Source organism: Rhipicephalus sanguineus, chromosome 9, assembly GCF_013339695.2.
Source record: "Rhipicephalus sanguineus isolate Rsan-2018 chromosome 9, BIME_Rsan_1.4, whole genome shotgun sequence".
Lineage (NCBI taxonomy): Eukaryota > Metazoa > Arthropoda > Arachnida > Ixodida > Ixodidae > Rhipicephalus > Rhipicephalus sanguineus.
In genome coordinates this window covers 149,983,181-149,997,052 of record NC_051184.2, presented here as the reverse complement: position 1 = coordinate 149,997,052, position 13,872 = coordinate 149,983,181, and positions in this window count along the sequence as shown.

Sequence of the window (13,872 nt, the reverse complement as noted above, 5' to 3'; positions counted from 1 at the left end):
AGCAACGATGTAATTGTTAGGGGTCTCATACGAGCGAATGTTATCTTTTTCTCCCTTGCCTTATAGATTAAGTCATTCTACTTTTTTCGCCAACTGTCGGGGATTTCCCTCTCCTGTAGCACTTTTCTACGGCTTTCAGCAGTGCTTCTTTAGTGTTATGTCCGAGTTCGTTAATGAGGCTGACGGGAACCCCTCTAAGCCCGGAGTAGTGCGCTTAGGAATTTTTCCTTCGGCCTTCTTCCAATTGAAATTCTCTAGTACTACATCTTCGTCGGTTGCACCCCTTTGCGTACTTTACTCACCGGGGGAATCCCCTGGGGGACCTTTTTAAACGAAAATCAGCGGCACTTCCAGCGGCCTTCCAGCGCCCTTAGTGTCGATTCACACAAGCGCATATTGCACAGAGTTCTATTGGACGAACGCCATCTAGGAAATGAGACGAGAAAGGGGATGACGACACAGATTGTGTACAGCGCCATCTAGAATATCGTCCCTGAACTGCAATTTGTATGTACTTCTATGAGACAGCGCCATATATTGCATCATACGGGAGATCCGTTTACGCCGGACAACGGAGACGTGACAAGATTAGACTAAGAGGAGCTACGCCCCTAAAAACGTCTGCGATGGTTGTCAGTATCGGCTGCTTCCTCCACAGGTAGCGGGATAAACAATCCGCATCCTGATGCAATCGCCCTGTTTATACGTACAGAAAACGTGATTCTTGCAAGCGTAGCGCCCAGCGAGCAAGATCGGCGCGATGATCGGTGACGACACGGATGGGCGCCCGTATAAGTATGGACGGAACTTGGCGACTGCCCACACAAGAGCGAGGCACTCGCGCTCTGTGATTGAATAGTCGCGCTAGGCGGTTGATAGCAGTCGGCTTGCAGAGGCTATAGCACGGTCGTGTCCACGTTGGTGTGTTGCAGTAACATTGCTCCTAGGCCGTACCCACTGGCGTCAGTGCGGACCTCGGTTTGAAGCTGATGGTCAAAGTGGGGCCAAGACTGGCGGAGTGGTAAGCAGGTCGTAAGTGAGAAAAAGGTGAGGCTTGATCAGGGCCTCAGTTAAAAAGGGGCGCCTTTCTTCAAAAAGTCGGTGAGGGTGCGTGAAATGGTCGCAAAGTCCTTAACAAAGCGCCGGAAATAGGAGCAACAGCCCCACAAACTTGAAACATCCTTTAGGACCTCGGAACAGGAAAGGTTTGTAACGGCGCGAATTTCCTCAGGATCTGGGCGCACGCCCGTGGCATCGACGAGGTGGGCAAGCACGGTGATTTGACGACGAGAGCAAAGTGGCATTAGGAGGAGTTCAATTGAAGTCCGGCTCTACGGAAAACGTTCAAGAATTTGCCTCTAAACGATCGAGATGCGAGTCGAATGTGGGGTGACAAAACAATAACGTCGTCGAGATAACACAAGCGGGTGGGCCCATTTGAACCCTTGGAGCAATGAGCCCATCATCGTGCCGAAGGTGGCCGGCGCATTACAGAGACCGAAAGGGCATCACCTTGAACTTGATCAAGACCACGGAGTGAAGAATGCGCTCTTCTCGCGGTCCTCTCATCGACGGCTATCTCCAGTAGCCAGACCGAAGGTCGATAGTTGAAAAATAAGTAGCACCATATCCGCTCGTGCGCTGCTGCTTTCAGTTGTACTGGTGGCGCCACCAACGGCGAACGGTGGCGAAAGGTGGATACGCGCGGTCATAGAAGCCGTGGGAAAAGCGCCTGTTACTCGCCGTTTTTCTATTCATTTTCATTCTGATTTGATATTTGTACTACCGACGCTGCTACACTAGACAACCATGCCGTCTGTTACGTCGATGTTATCTTATTTGTTTAAAATGACAGGCCCGCTTTTATGCGTGCGCGCGATGCACTGCGTACGTTTCCTACGTGCATGCGTCCAAGTTGTTTGCGTGAACTATTAACAGAGATGAAATAAAAACTGTTGCAGTACAAAACAGCATTCTTGTTTTATTGAACAGCCAAACAGTACAAGAACAATGACTATTACGGCTGTATGCCTGCTTAAGAAACGCACATAAGACACGCGTTTTTTTCTTCGCCCAACACTCGTAGCACTCAACTAGGCAACAAAACCAAAATCTAACTTGCTCAACATTTTAACAGCCGTCACACAGCTGCATAATAATGCGTGAAAGTACTTTAGCAAATGACCAACAAACATTCACACAGCGTTTTTTTTTTGTTCACAGACCGCGTTAACATATGAGAAAGTTCTAACTGCATTGCAACATATTTCGGAATATCTAATCACTTTCACCACTGAAGCCACAATCCTCTAACACATGCGCTTTAAATTGAGCATGGCATTACTCAGACTTATATAGGAAATGCGCACGCGTGGCATTACTCAGATTTATACAGGAAATGCGCACGCGTGCAATGTATCTCGTATGCTACATTCTACTTTGGTACGTGCAGCTCAAAATAAAATGCGATTCTAGAGTAATGTTCGCGGAGTAGCGAGCATATAGCAGGACAATACTTACAGCTTCACTTACCTTTGCAAAAACGGTATTCCAATTGCAATTCAATATAACTGACGCAACAACGATAACAACACACTGTTGCACAGGCGTACCAGGTTGACGCGCGAGGCCAAGCGCGGTATTTTAAGTGTAGCACAATCGTGCGCGTACAGTACGCTAGAATATTCTGGCACAATGTCGTCAAGCTTGCAGTCACCTCAGCGGTTCCCACGATGTAGCACCAGTTGACGTCCTCGCATCATCAAACTGCTGCGACGCCGAGAACTACACACACAGCTGACTTGGAAAAACGCGGTCTTGCAGGAGGCCATCTTGTCCAGCAACCAACGGACAAAAGTACACAGCTGAGGCGTCTGAAACATTGCTGTTGATGAGATGGCAGCTGAACGAAATCAGGGCTCATCGTCTGACGTGTGGCCACCGCCTTAACGCAATATTAACGTCGCAACGTTCAAGGTAGACGCGACGAAAGCGACGAGCCCAGCCGGTCTTGGGTGCGCTACTGCACAAACTGCACAGTGCAGAGCGCGCGCTCTCACGGCCACCGAAAGAAATAAAAGAAAGTGGAGAGAGGATTAGCTTGGCGGCGCATGGCCAGTCGGTGGAAGCAAGAGGACGTGTTGCGTCGTCGGTGTGGCGTATTGTCGAGAGATGGCGCTAGTTTGTTTTTGCGCAACGGAATCGCAAACTTCATTGAAAATGCATGGGATCCTATGGGGGTTTGTGACACGGCCGGTCTGGAGGCGCGCGCTCGCTCCTTCCTTTACGGCATGCGCACGGGGGGTTGTTGCTACCTATGGCCGCAATTTCGTGGGGGCGCTCCGAGCCAACTGCTCTCTAACTCACTCCCGTCCGTTGCGGAGGCTAGCGCGCAGGGAGTGCTCAACTTCCGACTTACCGTGGCGCTTTCTGAAGTTACTCTATATGGTATTAATGGTACCAATGCGATAGAAACATGGTAGCAAGTATATATGATGACTCTGGTAAATTCCGCTTTACAGAAGTGGTGGCGCAGGCCGCTCAGAAGCCCGCTTCTGTTGCTCGGCAAGGCATCGACGCGGTTATAACACAGCCTTGTTTTTTTTTTTTAGGTTTCTGTAACTTCGAGAATAAGTAAGAGGATGAACATTGCATTTGGTTGAGGAAACGGTTTAATCATGGTTTAGGAAATGTTTATTTCAACTGTATGTGCCGGCCGTCGCTGTACTTGAAAATAACAAAATTGCACATTTTTTTGTTGGAGGCATATATCTTAATTCGCGCTTTAATATTGAAACAAATACTTCAGAAAAGTAAAAGTCACTGCATAATGGGGACGACCACGCTGCAGACGAAGAGGAAACATAAAAAACTTTCAGAGAATCCTTTCAATGGGAAACAGAATGTTTTCCTTGGTACTACAACAATATGCGCATGGAGAACTGAAAAAAAAATCACTGCTGGTAAAACACTGTAGTAACGATCACAGTTTAAAGGAGTCAAGTCTGTCACAGCCTGATATGCTTCCGCGAGGGCTTGTGAATAAAACCGGAAGGCCTGTCATTCTGATCTGTTAACTTTTTTGTAGTTAATAAGAAGAATCCGGAGAAACTTCTCAGAAATAATATGAGCCAGCACTCTCGCGTGACTCTTGTCCACACCTTCCGGACAGTCCAGAAGTGGTGAATCTTCAAGGTATGGCTCAACAGTCAATTGCAGAGTCTCGAGGATTTTCGTTGGAGGAAGATATTTGACTGCTTTCTCGAAGAACGTCACAATTGTGTCCAGCATTGATAGTAACTCCTGCTTTGGGTAGTGTAGATCATAGGCTTCTTGCTGATGGAGAAGATGATACAAAGGACTGCTCGTTTTGTTTATCGTCACTATAGCACGGCGCATGTTTCGCAACCGACATCAGTGATGAGTTTGGCAATGTAACCACCTACATACACCAAGCCTGAATAGGCAACAGAGTTTGGTGGTTTGCGAGGAGGTTCTCGCAGAGCTTCAAGTTCCTAAAGAACATCTTCTGGAATAGACACCGCCGCTTCTTCAACGTTTTCGTCGCGAATGCGCATGTCTTTTCAAGGTAGCGCCTTTTCCTTGACAATGTGGGTCAAAGCAGCTACGACGGCTCTTGCGTCTAGCGCGTCATTGCCCCCGCACATTGCCCTCAATTTTGCAAACAACGCCTCTGTAGGATCACTGTTAAATTTCTTCGTGAGCACATAGTTTACTCCTTTTCTCAGAAGAAATCGGACTGCCTGCACTGTGGACTTCGTGGTGAAAAGCAGGACAGTGTACGTCTTGTCTGTAAAGTTCCCAACGCCAGCGGCGACAGAAGAATCCTGGATGCGCTTAATGTAGCCTGAAAATTAATTTGCAGCCACACAGCAATCTAAGCACACGGGCCTCAGTCATTTTCGCCTCCATCGAATATAAGGTGGTCGGGTCTTAAAAAATGTGTTGTTGCTAGTAGCGCTGCGTGTGCGTCTTCTATGGCCGAGTGCCGAGAAAGGCACTGTCCCCACACGCACCTGTACTTCCTTCACCGCTTGCTACAACCGAAGAAGTAATTAGCACGATAGAATGGTCGGGCACAGCTGGTTTACAACACGAAGCCCATGCGGCGAAACGCGCTTTGGGCGGTTGGCTCGCGACGCCCTCACGCGGAGCGCGCCGTCGTGACTGTATAGAAAAAGTTCCATTGTACTCCCGGCGGCTGCTCAGGCCGTAAGGGAAGGAGTGAGGCGTCGCGCCTCTAGACCGGCCGTGTTTGTGAGAGGTACAACCGCCTGAAGCCGAGCGGTGGCGCCACCATACCGATGCACGAGGCGTCACCACAACAACGGCGTTTAACCGCGAAAATAAACGAATTAAGGCTCGCGGTCCTACATTTAGAGAGCACTGAAACACAACCGCAAAAACGCCCAAACCTATTGACATGCACGACCACAGCAAGGGTCCCACCAGCGCAACGCTGCGCTCGCAGCTCGTCTCAGCGCTCCGCGAACAGCCCCGCGCGCTGCTACGCTAACGAAAAACAATATAAAAAAGCAGAGAGAGGTTAACTAACGACATTGCAGAGCGGTGGAAGCAAGAAGAGGTGTTGCATCGTCGGTGTGGCGTGTTGTCAACAGATGGCGCTAGTTTGTTCTGCGCAACGGAATTGCAATACTTCATTCAAAATGCATGGGATCCTATGGGGGTTGGGAGAGGGTACAACCGCCTCAGCCGAGCGGTGGCGCCACCATACCGATGCACGAGGCGTCACCACAACAACGGCGTTTAACCGCGAAAATAAACGAATTAAGGCTCGCGGTCCTACATTTAGAGAGCACTGAAACACAACCGCAAAAACGCCCAAACCTATGACAATGCACGACCACAGCAAGGGTCCCACCAGCGCAACGCTGCGCTCGCAGCTCGTCTCAGCGCTCCGCGAACAGCCCCGCGCGCTGCTACGCTAACGAAAAAACAATATAAAAAAGCAGAGAGAGGTTAACTAACGACATTGCAGAGCGGTGGAAGCAAGAAGAGGTGTTGCATCGTCGGTGTGGCGTGTTGTCAACAGATGGCGCTAGTTGTTTTCTGCGCAACGGAATTGCAAACTTCATTCAAAATGCATGGGATCCTATGGGGGGTTGGGAGAGGGCACATCCTCCTTTCTCCTCGCTAGTCACCAGGGGGAGCCGAGCGGTGGCGCCACCATACCGATGCACGAGGCGGATAGGCAGTCTAGGGCGTCGTCGATGCGGGGCAAAGGATAAACATCTACGCTAGACTATAGTTGATTTTCCGCACTTGGTTTCTGCAATTCAATCGGATGGCGCCACCACAACATGGCCTTCGAGTCCCTGGAACGTGGCCTTGGGCAGCCCTGCTCAATGTGTCTTCATCGCACCGTGTCGTCTGCTCGGTGTCCCCATAGCGTCTACGCACACACGTTGGACCAGTAAAAGCGAGCGCACGGAAGCGGAAAAAGAAATACATTATAACTGCACCCGTGGAAGCGGGTTCCTTCCACCTCAATTTGTCACGTTGTCGCCGTGTGCTGTGTAGCCCCTATGTTCAGAACGTACACCTTTATTTGCTTTATATTGCGTCTTCAAGCTCCGGATTATTGTATTCGTCGGAATTTTGCGCTGTTTCGGCAATCTACTTTCAAATCCTCGGAGACTAGGCTTAGCAGGCGTGGCTGAACAACCAGCTGATGTCAGTAATAAAAACTAAAACATACCTGATTGTTATCCCCAGCTTGACATTACACAAAGCGGTAGCCGATCTCACAATTTAATATTGCTGTCAGGACAGAGGGCAAAGAGCAAGCGCGAGTTCGGACCGGCGGTCGCGTCGGCATGGGTCTGCCATGTTCATTTGTAACCACAGTATCTGGTGGTTACTTATGCAAAAATTCTAGGCATGCGACGTAAATGTGAAGAAGGATAAACATGTCGCGTATCACTGTGGTGTAGCACGCGCCAAAACAAACGCGGACGTTTATACCTTGTCAACGTTAGGCAAATAAATATAAACTATGTTTTGCTGCGCAAGCATGTGATTTGCTTACACCCTGGCACAACCCGCTTGTGTGGTAGGGCCACAGCCCCGGCGCTGGGCCAAGGCCAGTCACGATCATGTTATCAAACATTGCTACGCCCGCGCGTCGCCGCGGAAAGTCATCTATAGTTTTTCCAGCAGTTTGTTCAGCATATGTAAGCGTTTTTATATACGATAACCTGTGGCACATGGACCCATATAGGATGGACGCGTATGACGATATACTCCACACGTGACGGTAGGGCAGGGTTTCATGACGTACGCGACCGGGATATATCGTGTTATTAAATGCAATGTATTTATTTGTGAACCAAACGCTCTTTGACCGCTTCTGTCTGCCTTCCTGCCTGTCTGTCTGTCTGTCTGTCTGTCTGTCTGTCTGTCTGTCTGTGTCTACCAGTCTGTCCCTGCCTTCCTGTTTTTCTGTTTCTGCCTTGCCGTCTCTCTGTTTGTCTGTCTCTGTCTGTCTGTTTGTCTGTCCGTCCGTCCGTCCGTCCGTCTGCCTCTGCCTTCCTGTCTGTCTGTCTGTCTGTCTGTCTGTCTGGCTCTCTGTCTGTCTCTCTTTGCCTGTCTGCCTGTCCGTCTGACTGTTTCTTGTCTGTATCTGTGTATATCTGTGTCTGTCTGTCTGCATGTCTGTGCCTGTCTGTGTCTGTATGTGTCTGTCCGCCTGCCTCCGCCTTCCTGTCTGTCTGTCTGTCAGTCTGTGTCTGCCTTCCTGTCTGTCTGTCTTCCTGTCTGTCTTCCTGCATGTCTGTGTCTGTCTGTCTGTCCGTCTGTCTGTCTGTCTGTGTCTGTCCGTCTGCCTCCGCCTTCCTGTCTGTCTGTCTGTCTGTCTGTCTGTATCTGTCTGTATCTATCTGTCTGTCTCTGCCTTCGTCTGTCTGTCTGTCTGTCGGTCTGTCTGTCGTCTGTCTGTCTGTGTCTACCAGTCTGTCCCTGCCTTCCTGTTTTTCTGTTTCTGCCTTGCCGTCTCTCTGTTTGTCTGTCTCTGTCTGTCTGTTTGTCTGTCCGTCCGTCCGTCCGTCCGTGCTGCCTCTGCCTTCCTGTCCTGTCTGTCTGTCTGTCTGTCTGTCTGTCTGTCTGCTCTCTGTCTGTCTCTCTTTGCCTGTCTGCCTGTCCGTCTGACTGTTTCTTTGTCTGTATCTGTGTATATCTGTGTCTGTCTGTCTGCATGTCTGTGCCTGTCTGTGTCTGTATGTGTCTGTCCGCCTGCCTCCGCCTTCCTGTCTGTCTGTCTGTCAGTCTGTGTCTGCCTTCCTGTCTGTCTGTCTTCCTGTCTGTCTTCCCTGCATGTCTGTGTCTGTCTGTCTGTCCGTCTGTCTGTCTGTCTGTGTCTGTAGTGTCTGTCCGTCTGCCTCCGCCTTCCTGTCTGTCTGTCTGTCTGTCTGTCTGTATCTGTCTGTATCTATCTGTCTGTCTCTGCCTTCCTGTCTGTCTGTCTGTCTGTCTGTCTGTCTTCTGTCTGTGTCTACCAGTCTGTCCCTGCCTTCCTGTTTTTCTGTTTCTGCCTTGCCGTCTCTCTGTTGTTCTGTCTCTGTCTGTCTGTTTGTCTGTCCGTCCGTCCGTCCGTCCGTCCGTCCGTCTGCCTCTGCCTTCCTGTCTGTCTGTCTTGTCTGTCTGTCTGTCTGTCTGTCTGTCTGGCTCTCTGTCTGTCTCTCTTTGCCTGTCTGCCTGTCCGTCTGACTGTTTCTTGGTCTGTATCTGTGTATATCTGTGTCTGTCTGCATGTCTGTGCCTGTCTGTGTCTGTATGTGTCTGTCCGCCTGCCTCCGCCTTCCTGTCTGTCTGTCTGTCAGTCTGTGTCTGCCTTCCTGTCTGTCTGTCTTCCTGTCTGTCTTCCGCATGTCTGTGTCTGTCTGTCTGTCCGTCTGTCTGTCTGTCTGTGTCTGTCCGTCTGCCTCCGCCTTCCTGTCTGTCTGTCTGTCTGTCTGTCTGTCTGTATCTGTCTGTATCTATCTGTCTGTCTCTGCCTTCCTGTCTGTCTGTCTGTCTGTCGTCTGTGTCTACCAGTCTGTCCCGCATTACTGTTTTCTGTTTCTGCCTTGCCGTCTCTCTGTTTGTCTGTCTCTGTCTGTCTGTTTGTCTGTCTCGTCCCGTCCGTCCGTCCCGTCCGTCCCGTCCGTCTGCCTTGCCTTCCTGTCTGTCTGTCTGTCTGTCTGTCTTCTGTCTGGCTCTCTGTCTGTCCTCTCTTGCCTGTCTGCCTGTCCGTCTGACTGTTTCTTTGTCTGTATCTGTGTATATCGTGTCTGTCTGTCTGCATGTCTGTGCCTGTCTGTGTCTGTATGTGTCTGTCCGCCTGCCTCCGCCTTCCTGTCTGTCTGTCTGTCAGTCCTGTGTCTGCCTTCCTGTCTGTCGTCTTCTGTCTGTCTTTCCTGCATGTCTCGTGTCTGTCTGTCTGTCCGTCTGTCTGTCTGTCTGCGTCTGTATGTGTCTGTCCGTCTGCCTCCGCCTTCCTGTCTGTCTGTCTGTCTGTATCTGTCTGTATCTATCTGTCTGTCTCTGCCTTCCTGCCTGTCTGTCTGTCTGTCTGTCTGTCTACCACTGCTCAAGGAGCGGGGGGTGTGCGCCAAAGGTGATTAACAGTGAATATCAACCCACGACAGCGAAAAGACGCAGTGGATAGTGTATGACACTGCGTAGGTTAAACAAGAAAAATACATGCCGTTTGTCATAGTTGGCGACTGTAAAGTAGTAGATAAACTCCGAAAACACGTGTTGCAACTACCCTCAGCCAGCAATTGCGCGGAGCGATCGTGAATAAATTTATTACACCAACGGTTGCCTAACATCAGTTGTGGTGGTGGTACTTATCAATCAATTGTTGTTGCAAAGTTCACTATTCACTTTATAACAATATAATAAACTTTACGTATCTACTCCCATGACTCAACTACCTATAGTCTCGAGTTGCTCGTCCCCGCATGAGTATGGCTGCTGCTGAGTAAGAACATGAGTAAGAACGCTGCTAACCCTTCGTTCCGATAAAAGTGACGGCTGTGCTGTAACGAGACTGCCGTCGTTACATCTCACAATGAGCTACCTTTCACACGCCATTGCAGTCAACGAGCGTTGTGAGCTCACGATTTGCATCCAACTACTCAAATTGCACGAAGGCGTGGATTCTTCCAAGACTTGGCTCAAAGTGTAGCATAAACAGTTACTGGCCTGCTCCTTCGCCTGAAATCTATAGCCACAATGCATGGTGCCTGACGAAATTTCTTATGTTATCACCTATCTGTCATGTTCGACATACACTCATATCCTCCTATGCCAATTTTGGTAACTATGAAGTCAAGGAGACGAGGGCACCACGACGTAGGCGGTCTGACAAATAAATAGAAACATGGTCATGTGCCTTTGGTCCTCAAAGAAAAGGTACGCAATTTAAACCTACGTACACGCGCCTCGGGCGCGTATGTATGGTTCTTGCATGAACAGAATTTTTCCACGCCATGTTTATCATCGACACACCATGCATAGCTGAAAAAAAATAAATAAAAAGACAGCCATACTTTGCAGACGCTCTCTATATGAACGACGACATCATGCAAACTGTGCTAGTTGTCTGCATCAACTTTATTGATACTTAACTGCGCGTGAACTTGAGCTGCATTATTCGGAACAGGACTCCTGCTCGGTAGCCGAAACGTTTTTCCAAGCTTCTACTTTTGTGGTGATCGGTGTACGTATTTTTACATAGGTCATAATGATCATGTCGGGCCAGGTGAGCTTTCGTCAAACATTAGATTTTATTCTACGAAGGCCTTCCTTATCCTTTCCTTGTACTTACCAGTTGTGTATATGGTAATGGTTTTTGCATACGTGAGCATTCAGTTGGTGATGGCCATTTTTTAAATATATTTGTCACATTTCAGAGAAGGGGCTGCCTTATTCACTGGAAAGGTTGTTCCATGTGGGAGTGTTCGTTTGAACCAAGACGTAACCTAAACAGGGACTGCCTGCGGAGTTTCGAAGAGTCTTGGCCACCTGACAGCAGACGCTTACAGCATGCAGCTGATATACTTTTTTACGAAGTGTAGAAGAAACTTCAACGCAGAAGGCATTCCAGCGGGGTAGTGGTACTCCCATTCGATTTAGACATATTTAGTTGGGCCATCAATGACTCCGGGACAAAGATTGAAGGTGGCTGGCTTTTATGTGAAGAAGAAGACTTCAGCAAGCTTCCTCTTCCTCACGGTTGGCAAATCTCAAAAAAACAAGCTCGGAGAACACACCCGCATTTCGTTTCCAGTGCGGGTGAAAGCAACCTTGCGGATGATGAAGACGTCGGGCAAGGAAGGACTGAGTTTTCCTCTTGAGCGGCGGCGAATTTTTATGGCGACCGAGGGTGGAGGCACATCATAAAAGAACGCGAATAAGTGTATTACCTAAAATGTGTGGTCAGGTAATAAAAGCATGATTGTTTTACGCAGATAGTTTTGCAAGTGTTCGCACATTTTGGCCCGTGAAAGGGCTCATGCAGCCCTTCTTTCCTCTGCCTGCAATTTGGCGGTCCACGGATTCTAATTTTGTACCAAGATAACATTCCTTATGTGTATCTGCTGTGTACCCAAAAGAGGTTTAGCGCGTTTTTTATAAATATAGTAGGACAACTTTTGAAGTCCAGGTCGTTTCTTCGTCAAAGGCGGATGCATACAAAACTGCACCAATGGGCATGCCCTGCAGGATGACGTCATGAGCCGGACGGCCGATGACCCCGCCTTCCGAGAACATCGCAGAGTGCATGAGCGGGACTACTTTTGTAGTCGCGGAGGTCATCGGCTGCCGCGGTCTGGTTGTCTGGCGACCGAGGACAGCCTTCAATGTTGTATCCAACCACATTCCTTCTTGAGGTACGGAAATTTGTAATTAAGTGAGAGCGCATTTCCCATTGGACTCTTAGTGATTTTATTTGACAAGAAGGCAATTTCAGGCAGATAAAGCAAAACACTACGCTCATGTTCACTCTGTTGCACGGTAGCCAAGCAGTCGCCGTCTGACATCGTTCCGAAACGGCAAATTGATATGACTTGCCAATTAACGGTGGTCCTTAAATCAGGTGGAAGAGAAAATGCATGCGCTGCCTTTATCAACGCTGAGCGGTTGTGTAGCTCACTTGTCACATGGACGAAAAATTCATGCCGGATCAAGACGACCTTTCTCAGAAATGAACAAGTGTGGGTTTCGTTTGTAGCCCCATGCTCCATTCAGGTAGACGGCAATTCTCCCTTGCATGTACAGGGGGGATGGACAGAAACGCAAACAGCGCGGCGCGCTGTTTTCATCGCGACCGAACCTTGCTGGCAATAAAAAGATGGTAGAGTGATCCTTGATAGTATCGTAGATGACACTATCGGCTTTTCATTGCCCTCCAGGCTACAGCCGCTTGAACTTAAATGCGAAACGGCACATCATGCATATTCCGCAGTGTTCGCGTTTCCTGTCATCGCGATAGCACCCATGGTAGGCTTTACTAAGCTTTGAACACAGCACAACTTATACAAAACCATTTTTATTCAGGTTATGGCCGGCATGAGAGGGATACGTCCATGTAATATTTACAGCGGTGGAGGAATAAGCACGAAACATGGCTCTGCTGTTTTCAGATGAATGCAAAAGACACCCGCCGCTGCGATGTTAGTCTGAATTTGGTTTATTCCGGAAATCTTCTTCCTTTAGGGTCATCATCATCATCATCATCATCATCAGCAGCAAGCAGCAGCAGCAGCAGCAGCAGCAGCCTGTCTACGCCCACTGCAGGGCAAGGCCTCTCCCATGTTCCGCCAATGAACCCGGTCCTGTGCTTTCTGCTGCCACGTTATACCTACAAACTTCTTAATCTCATCTACCCACCTAATTTTATGTCTCTCCCTCACGCGTTTGCCATCTCTTGGAATCCAGTCAGTTACCCTTAATGACCACCGCTTATCCTGCCGACGTGCTACGTGCCCGGCCCATATCCATTTCTTCTTGATTTCAACTATGATGTCCTTAACCCCCGTTTGTTCCCTGACCCACTCTGCTCTCTTCCTGTCTCTTAAGGTTACACCTATCATTTTCCTTTCCATCGCTCGCTGCGTCGTCCTCAATTTAAGTTGAACCCTCTTAGTAAGTCTCCAGGTTTCTGCTCCGTAGGTAAGTACCGGTAAGATGCAGCTGTTATATACCTTCCTCTTGAGAGATAGTGGTAGACTACCATTCATGATTTGATAATGCTTGACGAATGAGCCCCATCACATCCTTATTCTTCTAGTTATTTCACTCTCATGGTTCGGCTCCGCGGTTACTACCTGTCCTAAGTAGACGTACTCCTTTACAACTTCCAGTGTCTCGCCACCTATCGCAAAGCGCTGTTCTCTGCCAAGATTGTTCCACATTACTTTAGTTGTATGCATATTAATTTTCAGACCTACTCTTCGACTTTCCGTATCCAGTTCAGTAATCATGAGCTGTAATTCGTCTCCCTCGTTACTCATCAATGCAACGTCTTCAGCGAATCGCAGGTTACTGAGATACTCTCCATTAACTCTTATCCCTAATTCTTCCCAATCTAGGGCCCTGAAAACCTCCTGTAAACACGCGGTGAATAGCATTGGAGAGATCGTGTCTCCCTGCCGTACGCCCTTCTTTATTGGGATTCTGTCGCTTCCTTTATGGAGGACTATAGTGGCTGTGGATCCGCTGTAGATTTCTTCCATTATGTTTATATAAGCTTCGTCGATGCCCTTATTCCGCAGTGCCTGCATGACTGCTGATGTCTCCACCGAATTAAATGCCTTTAGGGTAAATAGCGTGAAAATACCCCAAGTT